Source organism: Haliotis cracherodii, unplaced genomic scaffold (genome assembly GCF_022045235.1).
Source record: "Haliotis cracherodii isolate W230 unplaced genomic scaffold, xgHalCrac1.p SCAF_7, whole genome shotgun sequence".
NCBI classification, from domain to species: domain Eukaryota; kingdom Metazoa; phylum Mollusca; class Gastropoda; order Lepetellida; family Haliotidae; genus Haliotis; species Haliotis cracherodii.
In genome coordinates this window covers 6,645,256-6,659,610 of record NW_027266330.1, presented here as the reverse complement: position 1 = coordinate 6,659,610, position 14,355 = coordinate 6,645,256, and positions in this window count along the sequence as shown.

The window sequence follows — 14,355 nt, the reverse complement described above, 5'->3', positions numbered from 1 at the left end:
TTAAATATATTTCAGTCTGTAACAATGACTTTACTTTGCGGTAACTGCTAAGATAAAATGATTCAGAAATACTTTGGTGCCACTGTTGACAAAATATATCCTGTAGTCTTTGCTTAAATGAATATAACAATAACTGTGGAACTCCCTCATCTTGGGGAATCCATCTATATGAAAAGCCACTAACAAATAATAGATTTCTCACATCTGAAACCCAATTATTTTTACCATTATCACGAAGTGCCTATAACATTTTGTGACACTGATATGGGTATCTATCAGGCATTTAATCCAAAACTTAATTACCCTTAATTGGGTGGCTACAAAAAAATTACTACAGCCTGTTTCACCAAGGATTGCTTTGTTTGAGGCAAACTTACCAATAGAAAACCTTTGAAATCTGAAGTGTGAACATTTTCAGTTGCAGCGTAATACAGCTTCCCATATTTCAGAACCATACAAAAGTATAGGCATAATTTTGCCTTCAAAAATGGCACATATTTTGAAAAAAGAAACACAACTATTTTTCCTGAAACATTATAAAAAGGCATAATGGCTTTCGATTCAGTTAATTGCTTACATGCCATAGACCATGACAATCCAGAGGAGAACATAAAACCTTAATATTTATAGTAAGTGACTACACTCAAGGCATATGAACCAAGAAACCATTTTTCATGTTTTGCAACAATACCACATTTTCTAAGGACTACATCATTGTTGTTTTTTTAGATTTACTTCAAGGCTCCATTTTGAACAGTAACTCTGTAACACATTTAACTGTTTTTGCAAGTCATTTAGAGAATAGAAAAAAATACATCATCAGCAAAGAGAAGGAGCATAATGTTCATTATTTCTTGAGTTAAAGATATCCCATGTTGACACAGTATACCTACCCGACCAATCCTTGTTTGATGCCATTAATGCCGATTACAAGGCAGAACCATATTCTAATGTATTTTGGTGTGACACGGCAAGGGATCAAACCGCTCACAGTAAAGGCTCGCTTTGTGAGAATTTCGGAGAGCGTCATACGACTCTTCCTCAAAAGTTGTTTGAAACATTCGAGGTCTCAGCTGTGCTTTCATCTTTATGTGTAGTTCATGTCCGAATTAGACGCGGCAGTAAAAAATGATGTCCGATCAGATTTAATGTTTTGACTTATACCATGTGTTTTCCGTCCTTTTAGGTGAACAACTGACTTGCCTTTGTTCGTGTTTGTGTAATATGCCCGAAGGTGATGAGGTGAGGTGAAATGGGGTTTAACGTCGCGTCCAAGATTATTGCACTTATATAGCGACGTGCATGCGTGCGTGCGTGCGTGCGTGCGTGCATACGTGCGTGGCTGCTTGTACTAGTCCGGACTTATGCCGATTTTATAGTTGTTAGCCAACTGAAATACCATGCCGCTGTGTGAGACGAATACCCTAGTCAGACACAGTATGCTGATGCCGCGCCGACCAGTCCTTGTTAGAGCTGCGAAATGCCCAGCGTCTGCAGGGTAATAACAAGTACCAGCTTTTAACGTCGTTTGGGATGACGCGGCCTGGGATCGAATCCGGGACCTTCCGGTCCCCGGGCTGACGCTATATCCACAAGACCACGGAGGCGGTTGACACCTTGGAACTGACGAAAATGGAGGAGTGAATTGATTGTTTGTTGTTTTACGCCGCTCTCAGCAATATTCCAGCTATATGACCGCGGTCTGTAAATAATCGAGTCTGGACCAGGCAGTTCAGTGATTTACATCATGAGCATAGACGCGCGCAATTGGGATCGATGATATGCATCAACCAAGTCAGCGAGCCTGACACTCGATCCAGTTAGTCGCCTCTTTCAACAAACATAGTCGCCTTTTACGGCAAGCATGGTTGCTGAAGACCTATTCTCTACCCGGATCTTCACGGGTCAATGTTCTTTTTGAAAAGGCGAACAAAGTTACGCTTTATCATGACAAACAACTAATCATGAAGTGTATTCAATGTACAAACAAAATTGGAACCAGATTCAGGAACTGGCTGTTGACTCTCGGTGATGGATAACATTATTTGTTATGCTTTACAAGTTCACTGCTCCTCCTTCGTTCCAAATCGTTTTAATGCTCATTTTAAAATGGGAAGATTGGTACACACATTGATCTCCGCTAGAGCCTCATTGGATGACTAAGGAATAATGCTGAAGTCTTATTTTATGCAAATCAAGATCCTTGACTATGTATGGGGTCACGTTGAACATTTATCAACAATTCAGCGCACCTTATCAACAGCGTAAAGAAACTTAAACTGACACGTTCTAATGTCATTTAATCTTAGTGCCCTTCTTAATAATATATGAGACTATCACACATGAGGATAAATCACTTTTTTCAACACACTCGGGAACAGCAATTGCCTCCAAAATAATCCAACCCCTACCACCCCCACCAAACCCAAAATATTAATGAAAGTAAAATAGAAGAAAATTAATGACCTTAAATAATAGATTGGCCGATCTATTAGTACTTATCGAAGGTTTGTAGATTGATATACGACCTGATGTGTATGGTCAGAGCTACAAACATTTAAAGTCGTTTGTTTGTTTGTTTGTTGTTTAACGCCGCACACAGCATTATTACAGCTATAGTCTGGAAGGTAATTTAAGACACCGACGTTTACTACAATATTTGTAAAACTATTGGACCTACTCCAGTCAAAGTTGGTATGAGATTATTAAACAGTCATACATAACTAGATATTACATTCAAAGACAATCGGTGCATAAACAAAATCTGTCTATTTTTCTATCACTATATTTCATCAACAACCAGACCTGTTCGTCACGGGTAAAACATTGAAACAGCCATCTGCATAATGCTACCCCTGCGTCACTCATAGCCTTATGGCTGGACGTTACTCTTACATTATATGTCCACTTTTGGGAATATACACTGCTTATGTAACGTGTGACACCTAAATAAACGAGAGAGAGAGAGAAAGAGAGAGAGAGAGAGAGAGAGAGAGAGAGAGAGAGAGAGAGAGAGAGAGAGAGAGAGAGAGAGAGAGAGAGAGCGAATGTTTATTCGACGAATATTTTAAAAAGCGTCATACGTCAAAACGTTCAAGGCCATAGTAAAACTTTCAAAATGTTTTATTGCAGACATTTAGGGATGTGACCAACGGGTGTGCCATGAACACACACGACCGGGTATTAGGCTAACGTGTAAATAGAGACATAATCAAAACAAATAGATGTGAATCGTAAGTTAATGATCGGCCATGGACGTCTGTGTACCAGACCATAGACATAAGGTTGTCTCGTCCTAACGCGACGACAGCGCATGAATGATTCCACTAGGGACAGTCTAGCCTTGATGACGAGCCAACAGTAGAACAGCAGTGATTTTAGCAGTAAACATCTGGTGCCATCACTGATTTATCATAATCCATACATTTAACTTTCACTGCTATTTTGCCTTGTGCTCCCATTGGAATCTGTCGGATACTCCATAATGGTTTTTCCCTGGCGTTGACGTTTTGCATTGAGGTACGGACTTGTTGTATAGGTCAGCGATTGATGTAAGCGTTCATTGCCGCGGGAACGTCCGAGTTAACACGACTGCTGCTGATTGATACATATTCGCATAAAATCAAGTGACGCTGGATTGCGGAAATTCTCTTTTCCCTTTTAGGTCAAAAGTGTCATTCCAGGTGATTGCAATTATTACTGATGTTTGTTTGCTAAATAAATGCTTTACTTGGAACAAGAGAACTCACTTTCACCTGCAAGGATTTGCAAATTTACATATTCAGTGAGTGAGAAGTAGTATGCAACCAACCAACAAACCACCCAACCAACAAACCAACCAACCAACATCTTTTACAAAGAATATAAAATATACTGAAAGCGAACGTGTGCAAAAGTGCACATTGCATGGCAAACGTATCAATTCTTTAATAAACGTGTTGAGCGTCCACCCGGATAGCGGAAGGTCCGGGGTTCGATCCCCGGCCGCGTCATAACAAAAGAAGTTAAAAGATGGTACTTGTTGTTACTCTGTAAAACAGTAAAACACACACACATACATACACGTGCATGCACGTTGTTATATAAGTGCAATAATCTTGGATGCGACGTTAAACCCCATTTCACCTCACTAAGTATACACTCCCCTTGCAGCGACTGGTCCAACTAGGCTAACGCAGTGAGTGGCCTTTGACGTCTCCCGATCATGCCATGTCTTATGGCGGCACGGTCAGCACTCATTGCTGGCCATTGCATTTTGGCAATGTTTTTTTCTGGTGTATGTCGTCAGAAATTCACTGCAGAAAAAATCCATATATACAAGCTTGTATATCCTTTGGAAAGATGATATTTCCAAGGGATATACAAGATTGGAATGATGATATATACAAAAATATACAAATTTGTATATATGGTGTATCCAAATTTGTTTTCTTTGTATATATTGGTAAAGGGAGATAATTATTATGTATTTGTGTATAAATATTATATATGTGCAAATTGAAGTGTTTTAAGTTGAGCACTGTGTTTCTTTGTATATGCTGGTAAAGGATGATAATTGCTATGTATTGCTCTATATCTGTTTTGTATGTGCAAAATAGTATCAGCAAGTTACAAAAAACTGATATAGTGGCGGGTAACATTACTGGAATGTTTAATTAGTACTCCACACTGTTAGCGGGAGTACATACTGTCCTTGCAATGATATTGACGGGTGGGCGGTTGAGGCGTCTGGTACTTTTCCTGGCGCGGTGCTTGGTATGTGAGTAGACTTTATGGTCAAATGCACAGAGAGGATTAGCTGTCGGGGGCGATTGCATTGGCGGTAACTTCTGTATTGAAAGTGTTTGAGCTTGGATTCGTTTTACGGGGAGGCCGCGATGTGTTTTCGATCCCCGGCCGCGTCATAACAAAAGAAGTTAAAAGATGGTACTTGTTGTTACTCTGTCTGGCGCTCGGCATTAAGGGGCTAAAACAAGGACTGGTCGGCTCAGAGTTAGTATACTGTGTTGATTGGGTTATTCATGTTAAACTGCGACATTGTATCTCAGTGAGCTTGCACTATAAATCGGCATCAGTCCGGACTAGTACAAGCAGCCACACAAACAAACAAACGTACATGCACGTCGCTATATAAGTGCAATAATGTTGGACGCGACGTTAAACCCCATTCCACCTCACCTTTAATAAACGAGTTGATCTTCAGCACATTGATTGTTTCTATTGACACTAAAGTGGTCTGTTCTCTCTGTCAAGAAACAGTTGGAAAACCAGAAGATCTCTGGCATCAAATTTGAAGATGAAGTGACCGCTTTTCTTGTTGATGTTATAAAACATAATCCCCACTGTTGTCATGGATCGGTTTCCAATTTCCCTGTGCTAAAACTATGTCATTTATGACATGAGATGGAAAACTGGTTCTGACACATTTTCCTATTTATGCTCCTTGATACAGCACCCAAACATGATCCGCTAAAGCTGTTTTCAGTCTAATCCCCGGGTGATTGATATACGTGACAAGGTACTGCTGGGCTGATCTGTTCTGAAGGATTTTCCTACCAAAGTAATCAAGTGTCGGCCGCGTTACTCCAACCAGGGTCCCACAAGGGCGACGTACAGGTTCCATTCCAGTGGCAACTGGATGCACACGGGTTGGGTAACGCGTGACCTAGCGATCTGTGTAAGGGGAGGTTATTTAAGGCAATAATGTAGTTATTGATAAACTTAAAAGCTTATGACACAGTCTGAATAGTACAAGTGACTCTGCTTTAAGGACATAATTAAGGAAATGGTTTTGTCTCCATTAGTAAAACTAGATAATATTAGAACTGATGCAAGACCCGTTGTTACCGTTGCTGCAGATCTAAAGGTAATATGGTTTTAAGAAACGGATACAATGCATCAGCATATACACTCTATAAATGTTTTGTACATTTATCATTTGTCCACTAAACTGGAGCAAGGATGTTACCTGTCTTGTCTTGCTCTATATATTTGTATCAGATTACTACTCGTGTCCTCGAGTTTCACGTCGGGGTGAAAAAAGAATTACTCCGCCGTTCCGACCTATTTGATTGAGAATGTTTGAGAGGCAGACTCACGAATGCTCCATACGCAGGTAATGAAAACGGCTTTTGTGAATTGATACCGATTTGAAGAAAACCTTGAAAGCTGACATAGATAGGTCGCATTGTTGTGTCTTGTGTCGTGCATGCGGGTACTTTTCTTCTTTCATAAAATGAATTGGAAGCTTCATAATTAATTGCAGTGAAGATTTCCTGAAGGTAAGAATTGTTTTTTAACTGAACGTTCGAAACGAGATTGTTTTGGTAAACATTGAAACGAATTTAGTCTTAGAAATATTTTATAGGTGATGTATATGGTCTTATGAGCTTGGGAGTGGGCCATGAGACAGAGGGGCGTGAGGTGAGTTGAGTTGAGTTGAGTTGAGTTGAGGTGAGGTGGGTTTGGGTGAGGTGAGGTGAGGTGAAAATGGGATTTGTCGTCGCGTCCAAGATTTTTAACTTATATAGCAACGTACATGCATGTGTGTGTATGGCTGCTTGTACAAGTCCGGCCGCCATCATATAGCAGGGATATTGCTGAGTGCGGCGTAAAACAACCAATCACCAAACCAAATGTACTAGTCTGGACTGATGCCGATTTATTGTGCTAGCCCACTGAGATACCATTCCGCAGTTTAACATGAATACCCCACTGAGTCACAGTTTACTCCGAGCCGACCAGTCCTTGTTTTAACCCCTTTATCCTGAGCGCCAGACAGGGTAACAACAAGGGCCATCTTTTAACGTCTTTTAAAAGGGTCTAATCCTGACCTCCGGGTGGACGCTCTACCACTAGACCACGGAGGCGGTCAAGAGGGGCATAAACGAAATTGGGATGCGGCGTCTCCCAAATCGGTAATAGCCACACATGTATGTGTGTGCGCGTGACCCCATGTCAAGTTAACAATCATTACTAAGTATACAACACCGCCTCCGTGATATAGTGGTAGAGCGCCCGCCCGGAGAGCGGAAGGTCCGGGGTTCGATCCCTTGCCGCGTCATACAAAAAGACGTTTAAAGATTGTAATTGTTGTTACCCTGTCTGTTGCTCAGCATTAAGGGGCTAAAACAGGGACTGGTCGGCTCGGAGTCAGTATACTGTGTCTGATGTTAAACTGCGACATGGTATCTCAGTGAGCTGGCGCTATAAATCGGCATCAGTCCGGACTAGTACAAGCAGCCACACACACACACATACATACACGTGCATGCACGTTGTTATATAAGTGCAATAATCTTGGATGCGACGTTAAACCCCATTTCACCTCACTAAGTATACACTCCCCTTGCAGCGACTGGTCCAACTAGGCTAACGCAGTGAGTGGCCTTTGACGTCTCCCGATCATGCCATGTCTTATGGCGGCACGGTCAGCACTCATTGCTGGCCATTGCATTTTGGCAATGTTTTTTTCTGGTGTATGTCGTCAGAAATTCACTGCAGAAAAAATCCATATATACAAGCTTGTATATCCTTTGGAAAGATGATATTTCCAAGGGATATACAAGATTGGAATGATGATATATACAAAAATATACAAATTTGTATATATGGTGTATCCAAATTTGTTTTCTTTGTATATATTGGTAAAGGGAGATAATTATTATGTATTTGTGTATAAATATTATATATGTGCAAATTGAAGTGTTTTAAGTTGAGCACTGTGTTTCTTTGTATATGCTGGTAAAGGATGATAATTGCTATGTATTGCTCTATATCTGTTTTGTATGTGCAAAATAGTATCAGCAAGTTACAAAAAACTGATATAGTGGCGGGTAACATTACTGGAATGTTTAATTAGTACTCCACACTGTTAGCGGGAGTACATACTGTCCTTGCAATGATATTGACGGGTGGGCGGTTGAGGCGTCTGGTACTTTTCCTGGCGCGGTGCTTGGTATGTGAGTAGACTTTATGGTCAAATGCACAGAGAGGATTAGCTGTCGGGGGCGATTGCATTGGCGGTAACTTCTGTATTGAAAGTGTTTGAGCTTGGATTCATTTTACGGGGAGGCCGCGATGTGTTTTGTAACATGCTCTCGTGCACATATGCCAACAGAGTGGATTGCACAGAGGATGAAAACTATTTTATCACTACTTAAAAGTGTTGAATTTGGTTTGTTCTGAGCTGTCGGTTTCATTGTAGATATACATTGTTATAATGTGAAATCTCGGCGGAAACGCGGAAAATCGCGTTTTGTAAAACGGTAGTCCTTGCAAAAATCATCTACAAAATATTATCAAAGATTATTTTTTAAAAATACTACGAAAATATTGTGTTGCCGGACTACAATGGCGGATGGTCCTGTTTTCGTTCAGAGCGTTCAGCATCAAACATGCCGTTATTATTATTCATAACACAATCGTCGGATCTTACGTTTCCAGACATCATACGTTTTCTATCATGGATACTTGCACTGTAACGGGGAATGTAGCGTCACACATAAAAACTGTTAATACTCCGATGATGACTATGTTTATGATGAAGTTGTCTTTTATAAGTGAATGAGATGTTGAGCTGGCTTGGTCTAATTGGTATTGACTCCCTGGAACAAAAATATTGTTTACTAGCATTGTATTATGAGCAACCGGATGCGTAAATAACGTGTGTAATATATTCCCGTATTATATTTTATAATACTTGTTCTTTTAATATTGTTATCAATGAGAGAACGAAGATTACCTTGTAAAAAAACAACAGCATGCATATGTTCTAGCTAAAGGAAACTTGATATATATTCATTTGGCTTAATTTCTACTTTGGAAAACTTAGTTGGCGCTCTGAAAGCTTGACGCTGTATAATTTGGCACGCGCATGGTTGGGTGCAAACCATATGTACATCAATAATAATAATAATAATAATAATAATAATAATAATAATAATAATAATGATAATAATACATCATGATGGCTGTTTCAATGTAAAGATTAAGTATTTCTAAAGATATGGAAAATAAATCTTGATAACTGCTTTAATCTTTGATCTTTGGGAAAATAATTAAAAGTGACAGGAACGTGATTTACATAATTAAAATATAGAATAATATACAAATTATAAGAGAGGGTTTGTGATTTATTTTGGGATGAAGTCAGTATTTAACTTGCGCTTTCCGACATTATGCGTATTTCGCACACGGTTAAGAAAAAAAATGCAATTCATTTATTTATAAGAAGTACGAATGCATCAATCCTACATCACAGGACCATGTACATAATTTGTTGAATGTTATTTCGTGAATACACAAATTGCATAACACATTCCCTGAGGACAAACCCAAATTGCCCGTCCCTTTGTGACAGGTGTTAATTAGAGAATGTATTGCCACCACATGTCCCGGCACTTTTATGACATGTAATGAACCTAGTCAATCCCTGGGTCTGTAACAACAACATGGGTCTAATAAAATCAAAGTAACATAAATGTTACGTAATTCGAATTAAAAAAAAGACTGAAAAAATGTAACATAAATATAATTGCCCTTTTGAGGGTAATATAATTTTGGGAAAATATACGTTTTCTTGTATTTATAGACGACTTCACACAAGCTGAAAAATTAAACATATGTTTATATAGCTATATTTACATACATGGCATTAATATGTAATAATAATATTGATCATGTTTGTTAATTTGTACATTTCGTTGTTATTGGTATCCTGAGTATGTTGTAATAATGTGTTCTGATCTTATTTGACGTAGATTACATGAACTAGAAGAGTGACTTTCTTTCATCAGCGTGAAAGGATTACCCACACATATACCCTTAATCCTTTGTCAAACAGAAAGAAGTCATATAGATATCATATCTAACTGGTACTAAAAGTTCACTATCAATCTCCTCTGATAACAAACTTACATTTAATATCCCCAGGCTACAATACCCAGCATGCTCATGGATTAATTATGAGAAATCCGAATGATATCCTGTCTACGTGGTCACACCCGGTGATTGTTAAGACATTCAGACAATATGGCAGTCTGTATTCATTTCCTATATCCCAAAAGTACCCACCAAGCTTCCTTTTATTAACATTGGGATGACGGGAGATATACATATTGTATTAAATAATACATCAATACATCAAAACAGAACAAAAAAGATAGGTCAACAGTGCGGTTGATGGAAAGGGGTTTCCTAAGTAAAAGCTATTTAACTGTTTAATACTTAATACGTGTCTCAAAGTATGTATTAATTCTTACTACTAGTTATTATATATGTGCAAATCCACCCGAACGTCGGATGTACATGGCCGAGTTCAAAATAGCTAAATTAGGCACTGTTAAAATTGTTCCAATAAACCACTGATTAGAAACTCACTCAACCTTTAGAATAGAATCGTTTCTTAATATATTGTAGTTGGGGCATGTGAAAAAATTAATGCAGTGTACCATTGTGACAGCCACAAGAGCATGCATGATGTGTTATCTGAGATGTATTTTTTAAGCCGATGGAAGTTTAAAGTGACAAAATCTGGTATCATGGCTTAACTGAATATAACATTCTCCAAGTTTAATAATCCTCTTTTTCCGGTGACTATTCCAATTATTAATTGTATCAGGTAGGAATGACTTGGCATAGCATTCTGTTCTACAACGTATAGCCTGTGAATTGGTTAGATGTCTTTATATGTAATCACTAACAGCAAAGATGTTTTCCATCTTGTAAAAAGGTGTAATGGCTACGTTGGTCTCATTTGGCAGGTGACCGAATCATCAGACAGACCAATCAAGTGTGACCAGTGTATTCGCCTGGTCTAAACTAATAATTACTGTGCTGCTCTCGACTGTGGGCAGAGTAAGCTATTCAAACTCGTTAAGTGATACAGATTAACCAGATTCCTCTACGCTGGGCAAACACTGGTCTATGTAGAATCATATCGTTATCTGGGACTACGGGTTGACGAGCATCTAGATATGTGATGTGTTTTAAATTTGTTCATAAAAGTTTGTCGAAAATGAATTTCACTTTATTCAATGTTATGTCTTTTATGATCTTAGAAGTATTTTACTTAGATAATGGTCATCTCTTTTGTAACACGTGACGCGTTCATAAAATAACTTCCAATTGTCAGACATCCCATTTGGCAGGTGACCAAATCATCAGACAGACCAGTCAAGTGTGACCAGTGTATTCGCCTGGTCTAAACTAATAATTACTGTGCTGCTCTCGACTGTGGGCAGAGTAAGCTATTCAAACTCGTTAAGTGATATAGATCAACCAGATTATGATTGTGTAAGTGGCGTTTGATCTGTGTCGGGTTGTGGGGGGTGTGTTGTTAGCACAGAGTAGTTTGTTCAGTGATATAGAACATAGGAAATTAAGAAGATTAATAAAAACAAATCGTTGAGGTTGTTTTGCATCATTTTCATTAAATATATTGTTACACAGATTAAACTGCTCCATAACCTGAGTACAATCTCACCCACTATAAGTACAGTATTATATTACATTGAGGAATTCTCTAGGATCGCAATGACAAGGTGCGCCTATATTTTGCAACCTGAATCAATTCCCTGGAGCGTCAAGACCATACTTTGCTCGGTTTAAACAAGAATTGCAGTTAGATCCGCTTTGTCGTAGATAAGTAATAGCGAAGGCCAAACAAACAAAATTTCCCTACATTTCTGAGAGATAGCTACTCTAACATATGTACACAGAGCAGCTAAAGAAAAAAAATGCAAATATATATATATATATATATAATAATGGGATCATCACAAGCATAAATTTTATGAATGCTAAAACTCGCAATAGATGTGTACCCTACTCACACACGAGTCCCACAGGAGACAGGTCAGCCAAAGTGGCCCAGACAGAAGACGATCACACTTAAACACTTAAAGCAAAGCAAGAACAACAACTTTGAGGAATAGTGTCCTTTGCAATGATCTAATGAAATACATCAAAATGTGTGATAGCACTCGTTTCAGTTTATGTTGTATATATAGTGTCTTTCTGATAATGAAAAAAATATAATTTCTTATGATAACTTTTCCGCCCACTGTATGAGTGGTATGTTCCACATTAAAGTTAATAAGAAATAAATATATCCCGTAAAAATATTTTACTTCTGGTGTATGATTTGATTAAAAGTGCATAACTTATCCTGTAAATTCTCAAAATGTCTGCTCTCTGGCCACTTGGTCTGTTCCACTTTAATGAAAGGTAAACAGGTAACTATTTCTTAACTAACCATCCTTGACTAATTCTGACTAAAGGTGTCGTACGCATTTTATATTGATCAAACTGTTATTAAGATCTGTACAAATCTTCTATTTCTTATGTAAAACATAACGAAATACAAATTATTTCATAACATCATATAGTTGTCATAATGAAAATAGTATTAAAGCATTGTTGTCACATGAAATAATAATACTGTTCGGTATCATTAGTAAACTTTGCAACCACATATTATGTGAAACCTTCTATAGGAGGTGAAGAAATTCAATGAAGCAGTGGTAAAATCTAACCATATATACAAAGTTGTATAGTTTTGGAAATACCAACTAAACAAAATTGTATATTTTGGAAATACTAAACATGCAAAATTGTATATTTTGTATAAATGGGTATCTTTTCTTGTGAAAAAAACGTTGGCTGAAATAATGCCAATGCGACGTTAAATCTTAACACACTCACACTACTAGACCAGTGACGAAAGTGTGCCCTCTTGAAACGGACAGCATTAGCTGATAAAGTACCAGATGCCATTGAACAAAAGGACAACACAGGATTCTATGGATTCTATTCTGACATTCGAAATGTGAACATTTGTAAGATTGATGGATTTAACATGAGAATCTATCCAATGTGAGATATACAATTTTGTGACAGAACCTTGACCAAAAAGATACGATTGTGGATGTGATCGAGGATATTATTTCGATTGTGGAAAGTTGGTTACTATTTTGTGTTGACAGACTCCGTTCTATCAAGGAGGGGGATATGGACATTAGGATATTGTCATCACAGATTGTATTGCTGTGAGTATGTTATGTTTCCGAACAGGTAGTTCTGTTTCGTTCCTGTGTGTGAAACACACTGCTTTACTTCGTGGATACATATCTAAAAGCAAAAAAAAGCATGCATGTTCGCCAGGTGTCGACCACCATGTGTCGTTGTTATTCAGTTTGGCTTAAGAGTTAGGATAGGCAGCATCATTCGACACGCGAGTCATTTGGTAATTGTGGTTATAATAGAAATTTGAGAATTCAGAAACTTTGTAAATGTGAATTGAAGTACAATAGTAATTGTTGTCTGTAACTGTTGCTTGAAACTAAAAAAAACTATCGTAAATGAATTAGTGTTCTTTGCCTGTCTATTGCACTTGTACTGTTTCTGTTGACCACACACCAAGTGGAAAGCTATTCCAATAGCTATAAGCTCGGATTATGCAATAAGTGTTAAATTGTCACAAACAGGCTACTGTGATGTTGGTGTAATAGCCTGTCGACTACCATCTACAGATGTGTTAAACTCTGTATACTGTAATGCCCTTGATTAACTGATTGATATATATGATAATCTGTGTGAATTAGGAACAGTTTTTATCTTGGGCGATTTAAATGCTGATGTTTGTAAGGGCAATCTAACAGCACGGGATAAGCTACTTAGAAATGTTGTAGAAAATAGACATCTATTACATGCAGTAAATATGGTACAATTCGGAGGACCAGGATATATACTGAACAAATTAAAAGCTTCACAATCCTAAAATTTTATCATTTTGACCAGTTATCATTGTGGGCCCTTGTTGTGTATTTAAACAGTAATTGCTACGTATTGTGTTCAGATAACATCCGTTTTTGTGCAGGTGAATCGATCAAAATCATGTGCACAGCACTATAGTGGCAAAAGTGTTTTTTTCACGTGCATCTGGTCACGTGGCCATAATACCGCACGTGTTTTCAGCCATACTTGTTAGCAGTCATTAACAAAAAAAGAAAAACACAAGAAAACAAAGTCTTTACGGCCATTTGTCATGCCACACCTTTCAAATGTGCAACGTGTACGTGCCATCGGCATGTTGCAGACGGGGACGTCCGCAGCTCAAGTCGCAAGGACGATGGGTTGTAGTCGACAGACTGTTTATGATTTACAGACGCGTCTACAGCAAACGGGTACCAGTGCTGATCGCCCTCGGCCAGGTCGACCACGTCTGACGTCACATGCAGAGGATCGTCAGATTGTCTTATGTCACCTCCGTAACCATTTTTGACGGCTACATCAACCAGAAATGAACTGTTTAGGGTAAGACTGAGTTCGCAAACTGTTCGAAACAGTCTGAGA